Raw genomic sequence first — 20,844 nt, 5'->3', positions numbered from 1 at the left:
CAGAAATGTTCTACATTACAGGAGGAAGCCAAGAGATACAAGAAAAAGCGCTGAAGAAAATGGTTGGACATTTGGCAGGAACCTTGGTAAAACATTACGTTCCCAAAGAGATACACGAAGAGATGAAAATCAAGAACATAGAACGGCAAGCGAAAGGAGAAGTTCTCACAAATGAACGTGAGGTGTCTCAAAAACAATTGGCAGAAGTGCAATAACAGAATGTGAGTTTGAAGGTTAGCATGGAGGAATTATGCACTGCCAAGGAAAAACTGATAATTCTAGAGAATCAACTTTTACATATGAATGCTGAGTTTGTTAAGGAAAATGAGAGCTGATGAGAACACTGGGGTATTGCTCACTGGAAGAGGACTTGAAACGCTTAAATGATGAACTTGTATAATCAAATTCAAGAAAGATAGATCTTCAATTAAAACATGATGAACTTCAAGCATCAGACATCTCTAGGAAACATCATGAGAAATGTCTGGAACAGGAGTAGCAATTGCTGAAGACACAGAACAGTTGCTTGAATGTAGAATTAATAACAAAAACTGACAAAATTGTTGAACTCCGCTCCACCCTGAACAACATCATGGATGAAATGTGTAGTATGGAAGAGCAAATCCAGACTGTGAAAGCAGAAAAGGAGAGTTCTAAGAAATGCATTGAGGATCTAAAGAGTCGAAACAGCGGTCAGAGACCAGGTAAGAAACATTCCGAACAGAACTGAATGCCCAGGTGAAGTTGTCAAGCTTTTATAAGAGTTCTGTAGATAACTCTGAAACAAAGACAATTCAACTTACCGGAGTAGTTCCTGAGCTGAATGAAAAGACATGTAAGCTTGAAAAACAACTAAAAAAGAAGGAAGTGATCAAAAATTTGGCTAAAATTGCGAAACTGGTGAAAATGAAGGTTCCATTGTTGAAATATGAATGTCCATATGCATCGAGATGGCCCACATGACAAAAGAAAAGAAAGAAGCGCCAAGGAGATGAATATAACGTTCATCCACACTGCAGGAAACGAGTTAGAGTAGCTGTAATCGTCATTCAACATAACAACTGAACCCACCAAGCACAGTTCAACATGAAGGAATGGAAGAAAAGAATGAAAGTATACCCAGGTGCCAGCCAAACCTCAAAGTCAACAGGAAGAACCAGCAATAACAGAACCTACCACTCCTCTGACAGAACCACAAACGAGATCTGGAAGGGTTATAAGACCTTCAGGCCGCCTGAACCTATAGATTCAAGGACTTGAAGGAGGGAGATGCAAAGTGATAAGGTTGTAATAGTACTAACGCAGTAACAGTAATAATGTAGTATCAACAATGTAAATGTATCGGACTGATAACAATGTAAGACATGAAGTAAGCTAGTATAACTCCATATACATTGGATAAAGACTTGGGGGGGAGGTATAGTATAAGGGTCTGGCACACACAGGGTTAATGTGGGACTCAGTACAGTACCACCCATAGAGTCATGTAAGAAGGCACATGACCCAGACACAGGGTCAGTGTGGTGTTGAGCAGGGATGTGTAAAGACCCAAGCATGGAGATAGCTTCTAGCCTGTACCCTTTACTGTACATGTGTAAATAGCTCTAGTAGTTAATAAAGTCTTACAGATAACCTACTGAAGTCTACGAAGATTTTCTTAAGAACATACTGTTCTGTAACCAACACCCTCCCAACAACCCTTATGATCAAATCATAAGATTTGATCAGAAACGACACTGTATCAAACAATTTGACAAGAAGCAACTGTGGCATGTATTTAACCCGATGACAGAGGGGAACTTCGGTATAAGAAAACTAAGAAAAAATTTTAGAAAGGGGATACAGTATTTAACAATGCAATTTTCAAATAAATTTGAAGGATAAGTTTAGAAATCTGTTCCCAATACTTTGTAACCGCTATATACGAATGGTACACATACTTGGGACTTTAGTGAATGCATCACACAGCACAGATTATGTACGCAATCATCATCACTAGATATTGAGCATGCAATAAATAATTCTTCAGGTTACAAGTAAGAAATGTAGCACTTCTTACCTATGCAGTGAATGCATATGGTGCATATGGTGCAATCTGGAAATCAGCCAGCCAGCTATTTCACACTCAAATTAGTAAACCCTCCTGGATATTCAAGCAAGTAAAGTGGTTTGAATGACAATGAAAAAGCTGAAAAAAGGAGATATAAAACTTAATGTCTAATAATACATAAAGTTAGTTATTTGTCAAATTTATATTTTCAGTTTTGAATGATTAAATAACCCGTATTTTTTTAAATTCATTCATGGGATGTGGGCATCGGTGGCTAGGCTAGCATTTATTGCCCACCGCTATTTGCCCTTGAGAAGGTGATGGTGAGTGGCCTTCTTGAACCGCTGTAGTTCATGAGGTGTAGATACACCCACAGTGCTGTTAGGGATTAATGTGTGACTCCAGGATTTTGACCCAGTGACAGTGAAGAAGCAGCGATATATTTTCAAGTATTCAAAAACAAAATGTCTATTTCATGCATAATTGGGATGGGTAACATATATCATTCATACTTAGGAGTTTGAATACTCCACAGCTTGAATCTAATCTGGAACTGTTATTGTGATCTCCAGTACTCCACTACTAAACTGGTCAAACCTTCCGCGCTGAGAAATTCAGATCAATGCATGGATAATAAAAAAATAAATAGAATATTCGTAGATAGATAATAGGTTTCATCTGCAAACTTTAACAATTTGCCAACCAGCCATTCAATTGATTGAATTTAACTGTTAATTTTCTATGTTTGATGTTAATTTAGTGGCATTAAAAATACTAAAAAGTTACACAAACACTTACATTTTTCCCATTAACTTTGCATATTCCCAGCAGATGCAGGAGCAATAGAAATTTTAAGATTACAGCCACAATCAAATTCAGCAGTTATTAATAAAACAACCTGAAGTGTTTAAACAAATCCATATTTTAATCATTGGCTTTCAAAATCACCCAGCATTCTTTGTTGTGATTTTCTAAAGAACGTTAGAGACAGGAGAGAGGTGATAGGGATGGCTGCCCCTTTCTTTAAAATCTCTCGACTGACTGAATACAATGTGTTTATATTTTAGCCCTCCCGAGTGCTGCGACGGTCAGAAACAGGCAAGTGACAGATTTCCTCAAAAGTTTTAAAAGAAAGCTAAAATATTTATTGCTCAACACCTGGATATATGCAACTGCACCCACTCTCTCACACACACAGCGATCAGGAAAAGATTGAGATTACAAAAATAGCGTGCGTTTAGGTCTTAGGGTTTCAAAGGTCTTCTGTTACCCTTGCTTTTCCCTTGTGTGAAGGCTTAAATTTTTGCAGGCGTGTGATTTTTTTTTTGGCCCAAAAATGCTCGGGTAGTTTTAGAAGGATGGATTCGCTGTTGTTTTATGCCAGCAATGGCAAATTTCTCTTATTCCACTCTAGCCAAGGTGTTATGGCAAAGTGCTGTAGCAAAGCTCTGGTACGGTTCTTCAGGTAGAGAGTTCAAGTTCAACTCGAGTCACTGCCTACATGTGGCTTAAATTTGGTGTTTCTTAGGTAAGATCTTTTCTCTTCCCTGGAAGAGACGTTTCTGTCTCTGCCTGCTCAGGATATGCTTTATTAAGCCCCCTTATCAGAAACTTGGTTTCTGTCATGTGGCCAGAGCATCTCTTTCCATTGTCTTCATAAATACTTTCTGATGTTAGACCATTGTCAGACAATGGAGTCCGGGTATCCGTCATCCACAGGCCATCCTGATAAACTAGGGGGCAGGATTTTCCGGCCCCGCACGCCAGCGGGATCTGATGATCCCGCTGAAAGTCGATGGACTTTTGGCTGACCTGCAGTATCTCCCGCGGCAGGTCCCACCACGACGGGGCTAGAAAATCCCGTAAAGAGTTTTTCACACCCATTTTCTGGATTTCAAGCTTGGAATTAAAGGGTGGGATCATCCCAGATTTGCATTAAGCGCAGTAGCAAGCGGGGAAAAAGTTGTTTTACCCACTAGCTGCAATGGCGGGTTTTCATGCGGCATTGTCCCATTTCCAGTGCATCCCATCTCATTAATAATGCATTCCCGGGAAACATGCCAGGTTGCCAGCAGGGCGGCTTCTGATTCGCCCGCCCCATCATCACCTCAGGCCTTCAGCAATCCAGGTGCCATATTTAAAGGGGCCCCTGCACAGAGCTTGCACTCTCTAAGGGGTTGGGAGCTACTGGAAATTCATGGCTGCCAAAGGGAGGAAACATGCTGTCCCCAAATTTAGCAACGCCTCCCTTGGGTGCCTACTGGACAGAGTGGAGTCCTCTACACTCACTCTTGACGAAGACCAGCAAGCAAGGTCACCAATCCACCATGGGAGGCAGTGGCAGCAGTGGCAGCAGTGGTCAGTGCCAACGCCATAGTTGGCCTCCAGCAGTGTCAACATGAGAGGGGTGCGGGGCAGCTCGATCTCACTCCAGCTACCCCTTCTCCTCAAGGAGTCAGCCAGAGGCCCTCGGGCACCCGTAGGCAGGAGTTTCAACAGGTCCACCCAGGTGACTCTGGGAGTCTCTGGCCCATCCGAATCCGCTCTTCCTGTGACCCCAGCAGCTCCACAGGCCAGGGAGAGTGCCACTGCCACTCAGCAGGATCCCGAACACAGGCCGGGGCCCTCCAGGTCTCGGCCCTCCAGAGGGCGCCCACCAAGTTCATCACAGACAAGATGTAGCAGTCCACTGTGGATGTTGGGGGAGCACCAAGATGTGGCGGCAGGGTTAGGAAGGTTAAGAAGATGTAGTTGAGCAGCCTGGGCACGGGTGTTAATCACTTGTACACAATGTTCAATATTGTAAACAAACTCCTGAGAATGTCTCATTGCCTATAGCTCCTTGTTCTGATGAGCAGTGTTCGTGTCACTCAGATGTGAAACCTTGGTTCCTGCACAAGTTAAAGGCAGGTATCTCAGTCCAGGGCCTCTTCCCTGTGCAGTGTGCAACCTTCAGACCAAAGTAATGATCCGGCTTCACACTCACTGGACACATTACTGATGCCTGCACCTCGGCAGTGCTTGTAATTGTTGCCAGAGTGTTGTGGGCAGGCGTCACAGAGTTCCATCATTTTCTCTGTGCTCTCAGCACCTTTGAGGTGGGGCTGGCCCCCATCTCTTCAGCATTTGTGTCTGGTGACAGTGTGGTCCTGAAAGGGTCAGGTGCTGAAGGCTGACAAAGGATCAGGTGCATTTAAAGTTTCACGGCTGCATCTCCATGATATGACCCTGATCACAAAGCACAATAGAGCAGTCTTTAGCCAGACAGGAGTCAGACATTCACTGGGGCAACGTGAAGATCTATGGAGTGTCTTCCTCACTGCATGTCATCATCATCCTCCTGGAATCTAGCTTGTTACTAAAGCATAATAATTTTCATAATATTTTTCCGGTTTGTGGTAAAGTAGGTTCATAGGTGTGAGTATAGATGGTTCTGTCTGTGTGATTTAGTTACAGTTGGAGTCAGGTTGACTGCAAGCTTGAAATTATCAAAAGAAGCTAGGTGTAGAAATGTATTTGAAATGCTAATGAGTAAACATGAATGTTGTCTTAGCAGATAAGGTGTGAAGGAAATGTGCAATTTTAGATAAGTGAAGGGATTGTTTGGATTTCAAGGAGATGTTAGTCTGTTTACAACTAGCCAGATAAGTATGGGTAAGGAATATTGGCAACATGAAAGTTTTTATATTATGGGAAAGGTACATTTCCAAAGATATATGGAACAATGGAATTTACATGTTAAAAAGAGAGAAACATATATAAAAGGAGAATGAAAGGCTATATTTAGGGCCTTGTAAGTTCTAACAGAAGTGTGTGAGATAGCCTGGAAGAAGCTTCCAGCCATTTGGGCTTAAGTCTGCTGTGTCCAGGAGCTGAAGTTGGAGAAAACCATTTGGAATTCCACTGTCAAGTGGGTACTGTATTTACTTGCTGTTTTCTTTTTAAATCTAAAATCTATTTTGCACTATTGCCTTAAAGGAGTGTGTAATTGGGAGCCAGGTTAATTAGGAATTTTAGGATTTGTTATAGTATTAAGTAATTGTAGTCTTATGTATGTGCTTGAAATCTTTTATTTTGTTAAAAATTAAATTAAAATATTTATTAAAACCTTTAAAAGGTGTTTGTGGACTCATTACTTCTGAATTCAGTGCACACATTTTCTCGTCATAAATACAAATTGCAAAACCGTTGTGATAGTGTGGACAAGTTTCCCTTCTGGATTTGGTCCGCCTGACACACATCATCTGCCGCGTCATAACAAGCGACTATTAGGGCCTCTGTTGCTTCTCCATGACATGAGCCTGAGCACCGAGGGTGTGTGCACTGCCTTCAGCCACACTGGACTCAAAAGTTCACAGATGCAAGGTAAGGATGTCAGGTCTGTCCTCACCGTATCTTGTCATCATCCTCCATGAATCTTGCGGCTATGAGGGCCTCCCGAGCGCACCTGCCTTGTCTGGCCAGTGTGATGGCCTCATCTTCAGCATCCTCACCTTCGAGGACTTCATCACCATCATCCCCTTTGACATCCACCTCATTGGAGGAGACGTGCAGCTCTTCCATTTCCTCCTTACCAAGGTTCTCCCCCTGTTGCAGCGCTAGGTTGGAGCGTGCAGCAAGCAACGATGATGCGCAACACCATAGGTTGACTTGCATTGCAGTGCTCACCAGACTTGTTGAGGCACCAGAACTTCATTTTCAAATGCCTATCATTTGCTAACCCAAAGTCCAGGTAATGGCATGAGCCTCATTTATACCATCACTCTGTTGCAGTCTGAGGCTGCCGCATGGTGTCATCAGCCACGTCCTCTGCAGGTAGCCCTTGTCCCCGAGGAGCCAACCCTGCAGCCTGTCTGGATCCTGGAATATGCCAGGGATCTGAAACCTGCTAAGTATGTAGGAGTCGTGGATGCTCCTCAGGAATCATGCGCAGACCTGTAGGATGCATTTGTGGTGGTCACAGACCAGCTGAACATTCAGTGAGTGGAAACCCTCACAGTTTATATAGTTGACTGCTTGTTACCATGGGGATCTAAGTGCAATGTGAGTGCAGTCGATAGCACTCTGCACCTGTGGAAACCCCAAGATCTGCACAAACGCCAGTGCTCTTGTTCCCTGCCTTTCCTGATCCCCTGCACAAATTTCTGTGCCTTTGCGAAGACCGCCTCCTTGCGTGTGGAAGCTTGTGAAATCCTACAGAGGTCACCTGTGGAGCTCTGGAAGGAGCCACTGGAATAAAAATTGAGCACTGCAGTCACTTTCACGACCACTGGCAGTGGATGCCCTCCATGTCCCTGTGGTGCCAAATCCTGCAGCAGGTGGCATATGTCACTGACCATGATTCCCTATACATGCACAGTCTTGGGTGACACTGGTTCTCAGTCATCTGCAGGAATGACAAAGGCTGTATAGACCCTAGGACTAGCGAGTTGCCAATGAGCGATGGTTTCTTTTGGGTTTTCAGCTGTATGCGCAGCAGATCCTGCCGGCCCTTCACCTTGAGGGAGGTGCCGAGTCAGGCATCTCCACCGCTCTCCTCCTCTGCTCCCTGCAAGCCATGATGTATACCAGTAAATCATCAAGCTCCATGATCCTGATGTTCTCCTCCTGCAGGATCAAAAAGAGAAATGCATGGGTTAGCATGGGTGTAGTAAGGACCTCTCTTGGTTTAAGTCTGAAGGCCCATTCATTCATGCAGGAGAGTGCTGGCCACAACTTGGATGGCCAGTGTATAGTACACTCATTGGCTGTCCGAAACCCCACCCACCTCCACCCTACTCCACAACCGATTGGCAGCAGCTTCAGCCACTGGACTGCATGCTGTGCTCTCAATTCAGGCGCAGCCATTCTCCTAACCCGCACTGCAAGGCTGCGATGTTAACTTGAACCATGGTGGATACTGGTCCAAACCTTAATAAAGGCATTGCAAGGGGCTCTGAGCATCTCCACCAGTGACGGTGCCATGCCCACCTTTTGCAAGGCGATTGTACAACTTGCCCAGTCGGCCAACTGTTCTGCTGCCCCCCAAAATGCCCATTAAGTTGTAGTCTATGCCCAAAGGGTGTAGACTGGAGCATTTGGCGATACTTTCATGATTTTTTTGTTGCTTAAGTGGACAGAAAAGCTGCAGAGGCACGATTCCAAGTGTGTCAATGGAATTGCAGCTGAACGGTCTCAGCTGCTGAAGAATACTGCTCACTTTTGACAAGCTTTTCAAAGTGCATGGCCACTTCCCTCACCCCTCTTTCCCCAACACCCCCAGCATGTGCTTGTGTACTTTCTTCACTTTGTGCTGTCTTGCCCCCCACCCCCAACCCCCAGCCTGATCTGCACTGGAGCCCTTGTCCCGGCACCACACTGAAAGCCAGCTGGGAAAAAGCAGCTTGCCTGTGCCCCCTGCGAATGTGCGGTGCGTCTTCCTTGATGTCCTACGGGCGATGCTTGCAAGCGCTGCGCAAGGTTGTGTGCACTCACTTCCGAGTTCCCCTCGAAGTTCAGGTCACCAGGTGCACACCTTTTAAAGGCATGGTCTTGAAGCACACTGTTCTGAAGTCACACCGATGTGGGCTGTAAATTAGATGTTGGGGCATGATTCCGGCGAGCAGGGCTTATAATGAGATGCTAAAGTATTGATATTAGGCTCCCAACATGTGGCATTGGGAAACGTGGCCCGCCATCGACGGGTGGAGCAGACGATGGCAAACTCGTTTCACAACGGTATAAAACCGGTTTCTGGCTTCTAGAAATATTGCTTCCCCACCCCCCAACTGCCTGCCATGGCGCCCAGTGCCAAAACATTCTGGCTGAAGGGTCTGCAACAGCATTGTGAAACCTGTCTTTGTAGTTAGTTTAAGAAGTGCAACAATTAACCGCCGGAAGGGTTGTTTGCATTTTCATGACTTCTCAAAAAATATGTCCAGAAATGTCTTATGCATTTTAATGACTTCGTCAAGACTCATCCAGACAAATGAAGATTAGCTCTGTGTTGTTGCAGTATTGGCAGAAAAGAAAAATGACCTCTCAACTCCATTTTGTTTTACAGGGAAGTTTCCATTTCAGGAAATAAGTTCATATTTATAGCTCGTATTGTGAGAGTGCAGCAAAGAAGTATCTCAAAAGAAATGATACACCAGAGAAAATAGCCCAATCTTGTTTTCAAAACAAAGAAATCCTTCTGGCAAAAGTCAAATGAGTATTGTGCATTTTTTTGGATGCTACAAGTGGCCTTGGAGGTCTCCAATGGCATCTGCAGCACACATGCACATTTCTAGTGTGAATTCTCTGGATGCCATTTTTGTGATGGTGATAGTGCATGTACAGTGAATACTCGCTGGAAGTATGTAGAGTACACAGATCATGGCATCATTCAACATGTAATGGATATTAGCCCTGTCATTTTGAACTCAAAGTTCAAGCTAAAGCTCTCTCTCAATCACACACAATTGAACCCATGTTCAACAACAGGAAGGATTCCCACATCATTGCTTTTTAAAGGTGCCATCAACTACATACCAATTAGTTACTGATTGATTCTACTGGCTGTTGCTAGATTGTAGAAGTGTTTGGTGCCTTCTGGATTTCTTTAAAGTTTTTGAAGCTCACAGGGAATAGTGTGGCAGGTGGCAAGGCTTCTGCCTTCTACACAAACCAGTTGCTCCAAGCTGTGCACCATCCCAGCTTGGAACTCTCTTGCCATTCCCTCACTGTCTCTGGGTCAAAACCCTGGAACTCCCTTCCTAACACCACATGGACTGCAACAGTTGAAGAAGGTGGCTCACCACCAGCTTCTCAAGGGCAATTAGGGATGGGCAACAAATGCTGACCTAGCCAGGGATGCCCACATCCCATAAAAGAGCAAAATTTAAAAAAAGGTTAGGGTGAGGGGGAAGGGGTGGGTGGGGAAAGAAAGAGGGGCATGCTTACACCATCTTTAGTTTCTAAATCAGAAGAGAATGTGGGATGAGAAGGAAGTGGGATTTGAGAAAGAGGATTAGCTATGAGGACATCATCATCTACGTTCTTAGCCCTGCTGCTGACCACAGCCTGAGAAACGTGTACTCCGGTGATGACAATCACTGTCTCGTCCATGAGGATAAGAACATGTAGTCACACCTGACCCCCTGCTGTCTCAGGTGCATGCACCATCTTCTCCTGCAAGAAGGAAGTGTGTCAGTGAGTGTGGGGCAGTGTTTGGGTGATATAGCTATCAAGGTTGAATAGCTGGGAGTGTGTGCAAGCTGCAAGATGTGGGTCTGAGGCTTGCAAAAGTGATCAGTGTGTGAGGGTCAAGTGAAACTAGGAATTTTTGGTATGAATTGTGATTAATAGAGATTGATGATAGGTTGATGAAGTTTGACAGTGTTTCACCTTTGGTACTACGACTGTGTAGTCCACACGAGCATCCCCCCCACCCCCAACCATCTCCTCAAACAATTGCCCCTTTCAAGAGCTCATGGATATGAATCTGCAACAATGGGTTGTTGATCAAGGGTGTGGTACATTGTCCAGTGTGTGGGACTTGTGGTGCAGCTGGTAAGATATGATATTTTAAAATGCATTCTCTGACCTTGACTTTGAGCGAGGTCATTGAACTTATTACGGCACTGCATCCAGGCCCTCGGGGCTTGATTCCTGACATTGATCAGTATGGCCATTTGGTCCCACAGTCTTCTGAGAGTTTGTCTTTAAAGCCACCTACCACCCTGTGGATAGAGCACACCTCTCCTCCTAGTACCTCTTTCAACAAGGCCTCCAGTGCTGCTTTGGAAATTTGGAACCTGCTCTCTCCCATGTTGTGCCATCATTGAGTGTTTCCCAGGTCAGAATTAGTTGCAGAATGATTTCCGGTACCTGCTCCAGCCACAATGCACCTCCCACTTAGGAATGAAAACAGAAAACACTGGAAACATTCAGCAGGTCACGCAGATGATGATGAAAGGTCCACAACCTGAAATGTTGGGCAGGATCTTGGATCATTGGACGGTGCAGATTTGGGGGTGAGCAGTCACTGAAACACATGGTTGGCATGCCAGTTTCACGATGCAAGACCAGCATATTGAGACTTGTTCACTCTGATGGGAGGCGAAAGATGCAAATGGCCACATAAAGGCCATAAACGAGCTTGTCAACAGCTCGCTCAAGAGGCAGATTTGAACCTTGTTCAACTTTGCAGTGCCAGAACCATGACATAAAGGAGGAGGCAATGACATAGTGAGGAGCAATCAAATATATCGAGCCCAAGGCAAGCGGCAGCAATGTTTATGGAAGTTTGTGAAATGGCCCTCACGACGCTGTCAGCAAAAAAGATAGAGATCTCAGCAGCAGTAAATAAAGAACCGTGGAGAGAGAGGACTCAGTGCAGACCAAAATAAAAGCACAAAATTCTGGTACAAGATTGGCAATTCTTTCAGTATATGAAAAAAGAAAGGCCAGTTTAACATTTAAAGTGCAGACTCTTTTTATGACCATCCTTTCCTATTTTTCCTTCTTTGATTAGTGCGTAATTCTCTTCACTCCTATGGTTATGAGGTCTCTCTACATTAAAGGTGTTATATAAATGGAAGCTCTTGTCACTGTTAGAGCTGACCAGATTTGTACCTGGGATGTTAAGCTGTCTTTTCCTTTAGGGAAATTTATGGATCTTAAGCCTAACTTTAGCACTCACCATTGTACTGCTGAATTCCTGTATTTGCTTTTTTTTTCATGTCACCTCATCAAGTAGTTGTGTTCAGTGATAAGATGTATCATTTATATCCATGAGCTCTTGAAAGGGGCAATTTTTTGAGGAAGTGGCTGGGGGTAGGGGAGATGCTCATGCGGACTACACAGTCCAGTACCAAAGGTGAAAGGGCACATGATGAAACAGTGTCAATCTTCACTAAGCAGCAATCCACATGATACCCAGCTAATTAGAGCCTGCCAACTCAAAACTGATCCATTTGTCTCTCTGCTTTCTGTCCATTAACCAGTTCTCTATCCATCCTGATGTATTACCCCAATCCTATGAGGCCAAATTCTGAGCAAATAGCCACTTGTATGGCACCTTACCAGATGTTATTTTGAAAAGCCAAAAGCACTACACTCACTCATTCCCCCTTATCTACCCTGCAAGTCACAAGGTCAAAAAACAGATTTAGCAAACATGACTTCCTTTTTATAAATCTATGTTGGCTTCCTAATCATATTATGATTCTCTGAATGCTCCATTAACATGTTAGGTTAATTAGCCTAAAGTTCCTATTTTTTCTCGCCCTCCTTCCTTCAATAGTGGGTTACATTTTCTACCTTCCAATCCCTGGAAACTGTTTCAGAATCTAGGGAATTCTGGAAGATCAAATCCAATGCATCCACTATCCCTGCAGCCATTCCTTTGAAAACCACAGGATGTAGCCATCCAGGTCCAGTGGGTTTGTTGATGTTAATTTAAATTTAATTTAATGGAAAAAAAAATTAAGTTTTTTAAAAATTAATTGAATTTTTTAAATTTAATTTTTACATTAAAATTTATTGCTAATATTATCCTTAATACATACTTGTAGAAGCTTTCACAATCTGTTTTTTTTTGCTAGTTTAGTCTCATATTCTCTTTTCTCTTTATCAATTTCTTGGTCACCTTTCAGTAAATTCTAAAATACTCTCAAGCCTCAAGTTTACTGCTCTTTTTGGTAACATTATAAGCCTCTTCCTTTAATCTAATATTATTTTTAACTTTGCTTGCTAGCAATAGTTGTACCGCTTTTCTAGTGGAATTTTTCTGAATGAATTCTTTAAATGTTTGTCTTTGTTTGCCTATCATCATACCTTTTAGGCTAATTTAAAAAATAGGGTGGCATTATGTTCTGCGCCAGGACATGATTTGGGTAACCCTGGGTAACCTTACGGGTAACACACTTGAACCAGGGCATCCTTGACCTTTTACATGGCTGTTTGCTTTATGCTTCGATTGCACACAACACTGGACACAAAAACACAGGAAATTCTACCCTATCAATCTATTTGGCTGGTCGGTTCTTAAGTTTAAATCATGAAAGTATTCACTGCAATCAGAAGTCAGGAGCGTTTGCTCACAAATATCCTGATGGGGGAAAATGAATGTGAATGAAGTAAAAATGATAAACCCTTATTGTAGTGCCACATTTTCTACCATGCCAAGAGTGATAGAAGCTAATTGACCTGTCCAGTTTTTTGTCATGTCTCTGCTTCTCCAACTCAGTCGTACCTAAATTGCAAATTTCAATCCTGGCCATTGTTGCTGATTTAAAAATTAAAGGAAGATCAGCTGCGTAAAAACACAAAGAAAATTTTAAATCAGCAAGGGGAATTGGGACAGAAGAGGAAATTGGTGCTTAAATATAACAACATTTTCAGGAGCAGTGCAGCAACTGACAGTTACAATTGCATTCTGCAACTCCAGAATAAGACCATCATAGAACCATAGAAAAGTTACAGCACAGAAGGAGGCCATTCGGCCCATCTTGTCCATGCCAGCCCAAGGACACCCAGGTGCCATTTTTATTCCCATCTTCCTGCACCCGGCCCATAGCCCTGCAGCTTACAGCACTTTAGGTGCAGATCCAGATACTTTTTAAAAGAGTTTAAAGTTTCTGCCTCTACCACCAACTTGGGCAGCGAATTCCAGACACCCACTACCCTCTGCATAAAAAAGTTCTTCCTCATGTCCCCCCTACACCTTCTGCCTCTTATCTTGAATCTATGTCCCCTGGTTCTAGAATTCTCCATCAAGGGAAACAATTTTATCTTGTCCACTTTATCTATTCCCCTCATAATTTTGTACACCTCAATCAAGTCACCTCTCAGCCTTCTTTGTTCTAAGGAAAATAACCCCAACATATCTAATCTCTCCTCGTAGCTACACTTTTCTAACCCTGGCAACATTCTTGTAAACCTCCTCTGCACTCTCTCCAGAGCTATTATGTCCTTCCTAGGAATATTGACCATATAATTTTTATGAGAACATTCAAAATTTCTATGCGTGTTCCAGTTTGTAAAATTTATAACTATGATGTAGATCACCAATCGATTTGTAGAGGAGTTCTCAAGCTGCTTCTCATATATGACTACAAAAGTATACAAGTTAAATCCTAATTATTTTCCAATATTTACTGGAATATTATTCTGGCATACTTGAAAGCGATGATAATGCAACTAAGCATCTGATCTAATTTGGAATTAAAATTACAATTAGTAAGAAAACCTATTGAAAAATTGACCCAAAAGTTATATTTATGTTCATAAAACAGTTCCATTATAATTACGAAACAGGCAACCACAATTTAATCTGAAAATCTAAAAGCAACAATTTTTCTTGGCTCTTCCACCTTCTAAACCCGCTGTCGCTCAACTCAATTACTCACTACCCAGAAATATGAGCCTTGGCTCTCTTCCCATCTGAAAATCATAATAATTACCATGCACTGAATCCTATTTTCTCAGATTAAAAAGAGTTGTGTAGGATTAAGTACAACCACCTCATTCCTCCTCCAATCTTCCTGATGATGAATCATCAATGTTCTACTGGATCTTGTTGCTAAGGTCCCACATTCAAACTTTGCACAAGCATTCACAGCCAAGAGGCACTCAAAACATCAAAAAAGCTACTACAAATTAAAGAAATGTTCCCTGGCATATGTAATCAGTGGATACTTTAAAAGTTCTGACAGCTTGGTCCAACAGGTAAAGTTATCTTTAATTTTTCACTTAACAGAACAGACTTCTATTAAAGTTAATGAAACTTGATAGAAAAAAATGATTCCAAATGAAAAAATTGCCAAATGTCCCTCTTGGTATGGAGATAAACCCATAGGTGTTGCCGACTTTTCTTAAGGCAAATTAGCTTGCTTTCCTTTCTGCCTTGGCATATTTATTCTACCTTATAATTTGAGCTGTGCTTTGAAACATTCATCTTTAGAACAAATAGGTTTGGGAAGGCTTCAGATAAGACACAGAATTTGGAGCAGCTTCTGATGGTGGATAAGTTCAGAAGTGTGATAATTTTGGTTTTACCTAATGTGTAATATACCTTTAAGAAGAATGCTTGTTAAGGAAGATCACATGATCTTCAATACACAATAGGAGAGTAGCGTGGGCTACCTCAGTAGTTAGTAGTTGGTTGTTAGTAGTGTAGAGATAAAGTTTCGAAGCAAAAGCATGCGTGTAGTTGCTGCTGAGTACATTTGTAAATAAACTAGAAGTTTTCCACCTAAGAAGTGTCTGCTGATCAACACTATCAATAGTACCAACTCGGCCACCTCTCACAACAAACTGGCGACGAGGATTCACAGGATTCAACAAACTGGTGATGAGGATAAAACAAGTTTAACAGAAGAAATCAAGTGAAATGAAATCGACACTGTAACTCGCCCAGTAATTGTAAGTAGTAGTTCCATTCGAATTGAAGAAGTAATTCCCTCTCAAAATGCTGCAATAAGGATGAATTGATCCTTTCTATCCAACATGGACAATTGGTCTCATTACATTGAATGCCTCACCTTCTTTTTCCAAGTGAACGAGATTATGGGGGAAGAGAAGAGGCAAGCAATCCTCTTAAGTACATATGGGAATAAAACCTATGGCTTTATTCGAAGTGTGATGGCACCCAGTGCCACAGATTCAAAAAATGTTGATGAATTGGTGGACCTCGTGAAGGGTCAGTGTCAACCAAAGCTCTCAGTAACGATGCAAAGGTTCAAGTTTAACTCAAGAAATAGAGCCCCGGGGAGACAGTTGCATGCTATGTGGCAAGTCTGAAGCAGTTAACAAAACATTGTTAGTTTGGCACATGCTCTAAGATCATTTAGTGTACGGTGTGAATGAGGACACGATTCAGAAGAGATTGTTATCCAAAGCAAATCTGGATTTCAAGGAGGAGCTAGAGATAGCACTGGCCATGGTGTACGCAGTAAGAGATTTAAAAGCCATACAGGGTGCGTAAAATGGCACTGTCCTCCACATTGGGCAGGAAGCCCCAGCCAAAAAGGACGCAAAAATGCAAGACTCTGCCAAGAAGTGGGAAACAGCCCCCGCTAGCTGGAAAATAAGAAAAATTGACTTAGCAGCAAATACAAAGAATAATTTTAATATAGGTGGAAACAAGCAGTCTTTTAATGATTGGCAGTTGAAAAAAATTGAATGTGTTTATTGTCACAGAAATGGAAATGTAATGAGACAGTGCAAGGAAAGAGTCAAGCAAACTTTTAAACAAAAGAAAAATCCCAATGAGATCTACAATGTAGAAGAGCCTGAAACAACAAATTCAGATATTTACTCATTGTTTAATTTGAAGGTTGGAAAGACAGAACCATTATATGTAACAGCGAAAATGAATGGGAGACCTGTTAAAATGAAAGTGGACACAGGAGCTTCCACCACAGTAATTGGCAATCACGCCTTCAGGTATCTGAATAATGGGGGACATCAATTAAATTTAGAAGAAACAACTGCCCAATTAAAAACTTAACACGGGTGAAGACATTTAAGTCAGAGGCACAAGTAGAGTAACTGTCCATTATGGAAGTCAATTGGCAAAGCTACCCTTGATGGTGGTAGCAGGTGAGGGGCCAAGCCTCCTGGGGCAAAAATGGCTAAAGGAGGTTAAGTTAAAATGGCTGAACTTTTTCAGTTGAGAGCAAGTACTTTGTAAAGTAATTTGAAAGTACGCCACAGTCTTCAAAGATGAACCTGGGAAGGTCCAGAGGTTGCAGGGAAAAATAGATGTGGATCCAGAGGCAACCCCCCGATTCATGAAGGCGAGACCAGTACCTTACACATTGCGAGAAAAGGTCGACACTGAACTGGACAGACTAGAAAAACTGGGTGTTCTACAACCTGTGCAGTTCTCAGAATGGGCAGTGCCCATTGTCCCTGTCCTTAAACAAAGCATCTGAATTTGTGGAGACTACAAATTGACGGATAATAAAGTGGCTAAGCTAGACAGACACCCCATGCCAAAAATCGAAGACCTGTATGCCAAACTGGCAGGTGGAACCACCTACATGAAGCTTGATATGAGACATGTTGATCAACAACTAGAGTTAGATAATGCCTCCCGGGAACTTGTCACAATTAATACCCACAAAAGGTTGTACCAATATGCTCAACTGCCTTTCAGCATCTCCTCAGCTTACGCCATCGTCCAGAGAACCATAGAAAGTTTACTGCAGGGACTGCCCCAGGTTGTAATCCATTCAGACAATGCTTTGGTGACAGGATTCACTAAAAAAGAGCATTTGGCAAACTTGGAAGAGGTCTTAAACCATTTCTTGCAGGTTGGAGTGTGTTTAAAAAAAGAAAAGTGCACGTTCCAAGAGAGGGAGGTAATCTATTTGTGTCACCGGGTAGATTCACAGGAACCTCTGCCCCTTCGAGGAGAAAGTGACAGCCATAAGAGAGACATCTGCACCAAAGAATGCCTCGGAGCTCAAATCGTTCCTAGGAATGATCAACTATTATGGGCGGTTCTTACCTAATTTATCTACAGAACTGCCCCCCCTACATTATCTACTCAAAAAGAACCAACGTTGGTCTTGGGAGGTGCCCCAGAAAGAAGCTTTAATAAAGGTGAAACAATTGTTGCACTCACCCAACCTATGAGTTCATTATGACCAGAAGAAAGAATTGGTCCACCTACGGAGTGGGAGCAATGCTCTCCCATCGGATGTATGATTGCACAGAACGGCCTATAGGTTATGTATCAGGAACGCTCACCACAGCAGGAAAGGGATGCTCGCAGATGGAAAAAGGCCTATCCATCATCTTTGGTGACAAGAAATTTCACCAGTACATACATGGCCACCACTATAGTTTCAGACCACAAGCCATTGCTAGAATTGTTCAGTGAGGACAAGACTATACCACCCATAGCCTCGGCAAGAATAGAACGATGGGCTTTAATTCTGGCAGTATACAAATACACTTTCATACATCGGCCTGGCAGTCAAATCACAAACACCAATGCACCTAGTCATTTGCCTTTACAAGAAAATGATGAGGACGTCCCAGTTCCACAGGAACTTGTTTTATCGTTAAATTTCTTAGATTCCTCACCAGTATGCGCTCGACAAATCAGAGACTGGACAAGTCGGGACCCAGTCCTATCTCAAGTACAAGAACAAGTGCTTCATGGTTGGTCACAGGGGCCTGTATCTGATGAAATGAAACCGTGCTTCAACAGGAGACGTGAAATAACCAGCCAGGATGGTATCTTATTGTGGGGAGCACGAGTGATAGTTCCTCCAAAGGGAAGGGAGCCACTTCTAAATGAACTACACAGTGTACATCCAGGAATATCCCGAATGAAGACCATAATGCGCAGCTACCTATGGTGGCCTGAGATGGATGGTGAATAGAGATTTTAGTGAAGGATTGTGTACAATGTCAGCAACTGCAAAAGTTGCCTTCAACAGCTCTGCTACACCCTTGGGAGTGGCCAGAAAAGCCATGTGTGCAGTTACACATTGACTATGTGGGACCTTTCATAGGAACAACGTTTCTGCTCATTGTTGATGCCCATTCAAATGGATGGACATATATGAGGTGAAGACAGTAATGTCTTCTGCTACAATTGAGAAACTGTGTCAAAGTTTTGCCATTAACGGGCTACCAGAAATAGTCATTTCTGATAACATAAGAAATAGGAGCATGGGTAGGCCATTCAGCCCCTCAAGCTTGCCCAGCCATTAAATAAGATCATGGCTGATCCGCCCCAGGCCTCAACTCCTCTTTCATGCCAGCTCCTCATTGCTCTCATCTCCCCAATATTTCAAAAATCTATCTACCTCCTCTTTAAATACTTTCAGTGATCTAGCCTCCACAACTCTCTAGGGTAGAGAATTCCAGACATTCATTATCTTCTGAGAAAAGAAATCCCTTTGCATCTCAGTTTTAAATGAGTGCCCCTTATTCTGTAACTGTGTCCCCTCGTTTGAGATTCCTCCACTAGTGGAAACATCTTCTCAATATCTGCCCTGTCAAGCCCCCTCAGAATCTTGTACATTTCAAAAAGATCATCCCTCATTCTTCTAAACTCTAATGAATAAAGGCCTAACCTTTTTAGCCGTTCTTGATAAGTCAACCCCTTCATCCCAGGAATCAACCTAGTGAATCTCTTTTGAACTGCCTCCAATGCCAGTATATCCTTTCTTAAATATGGGGACCAAAACTGTACACAGTACTCCAGGTGCAGCCTCACCAACACCCTGTACAGTTGTAACAAGACTTCCCTACTTTTAAACTCCAACCCCCTAGCAATACAGGCCAAAATTCCATTTGCCTTCTTAATTACTTGCTGCACCTGCATGCTAACTTTTTGTGTTTCATGCACAAGAACATCCATATCCCTCTGTGCTGCAGTTTTTTTGGAGTCCCTCTCCATTTAAATAATAGTCTGCCTTTTGATTCTTCCTGCCAAAGTGCATGACCTCACATTTCCCTACATTAAACTCCATCTGCCAAGTTTTTTCCCACTCACTCAACCTATGGCATTTACGAGTGCAGAGTTTCAATGGTTTATCAGCCTCAAAGGTATCACTGGTAAAAACTTCACCGTACCACCCTTCCTCAAATGGACTGGCCGAAAGGGCAGTTCAAACATTCAAGGCAGGCATGAAGAAGCTAACTGGAGATTCCTTAGCAACCAAGCTAGCACACTTTCTTTTTCATTATAGGACCACCCCTCACACAACAACAGGTGTCGCACCTACGGAGTTATTGATGAAACGCCGTCTCAGGATGAGATTGAGCTTAATAATGCTGAATTTAGAGGGGAAGGTGGAAAGGAGTCAGGGAAGCCAGAAAACCAGGCTTGACTGGCATAGTCGTAAGAGGATATTTACTGTGGGAGAGATGGTATATGTGAAGAGCTTTGGAGGAGGACCAAAATAGTTACTGGATGAAATAAGTACAGTGACTGGACCTCTATCTTACCACATGGAGGTGGAAGGCCAAGTCATAAGGAGAGATATGGATCATCTAAGGAAGAGAGAAACAATTCAACAAGAATTGATTCTACCAGTGTTCACAACCGAGTCAGTATTTCCTGTTGCGAGTACTCAACCCGATACAGACATGCCTGTGTTCCTGTAAGAGTTGAGGATTCAGAACCACGGGTGCCCACCGAAGCATCTGATATTTAGGCAACTCCAGAAAAGGAGGTTCCTGCAAGGCATCTGAAGCTGTCGAGCTGAGATGCTCTACACACATAAGGGAAACCCCAGAAAGACTGAATTTGTAAATTACTTACCGGTGTAAATATTTTGCTGTCTTGAGAAAATTGTACTTATAAATATAAAATGGATATTCGAGTAAAGGGGGAGGGAATGTGGTAATTATGGATTTATCTAATATGTAATATAACTTTAAGAAAAATGCTTGTTAAGGAAGATCACATGATCTTCAATACCCAATAGGAGAATAGCATGGACTACCTCAGGAGTTAGTTGTTAGTAGTATAGAGATAGAGTTTGAAGTGAAAGCACACGTGTAGTTGCTGCTGAGTACCTTTGTAAATAAACTAGAAGTTTTCCACCTAAGAAGTATCTGCTGATCAACTCTATCAATAGTACTAACTCAGCCAACTCTCACTACAAACTGGCGACGAGGATCCACAGGATCCAACAAAAAGGTAACCAAAAGTCATTTTAATTAGTATCTATACCCCTCCTGTTAAGTTCCTGCACATAAGTCAGTCGAACTCTGATGAACTTCTTTTGAGCCAAGATCATTTTGTTTTGCTGGATAAAAAGGATTTAAATTTTAAGTTGAACATTATGAATGCAATT

The 20,844-nt window shown here is 42.6% G+C and overlaps 1 protein-coding gene across 6 annotated transcripts in view; it reads right to left on the bottom strand.

Moving 5' to 3' along the window:
• The window catches only part of znf469 (zinc finger protein 469), a 1,056,360-nt gene that overhangs the window by 495,319 nt on the left and 540,197 nt on the right, over positions 1–20,844 (bottom strand). The window contains exon 6 of one of the 6 annotated variants that reach the window (XR_013576940.1): positions 2,060–2,188. The exons of the other annotated variants lie outside the window; for them this stretch is intronic. The gene's annotated coding sequence lies outside the window, so the exon portion shown is untranslated. Of the gene's footprint in view, positions 1–2,059; positions 2,189–20,844 lie in introns of those variants that run through there. 6 annotated transcript variants of the gene reach the window in all.

Source organism: Cetorhinus maximus, chromosome 6, assembly GCF_964194155.1.
Source record: "Cetorhinus maximus chromosome 6, sCetMax3.hap1.1, whole genome shotgun sequence".
NCBI classification, from domain to species: domain Eukaryota; kingdom Metazoa; phylum Chordata; class Chondrichthyes; order Lamniformes; family Cetorhinidae; genus Cetorhinus; species Cetorhinus maximus.
Note: the sequence above shows the minus strand (reverse complement) of the source record. Positions and strands in the feature narration are given on the sequence as shown.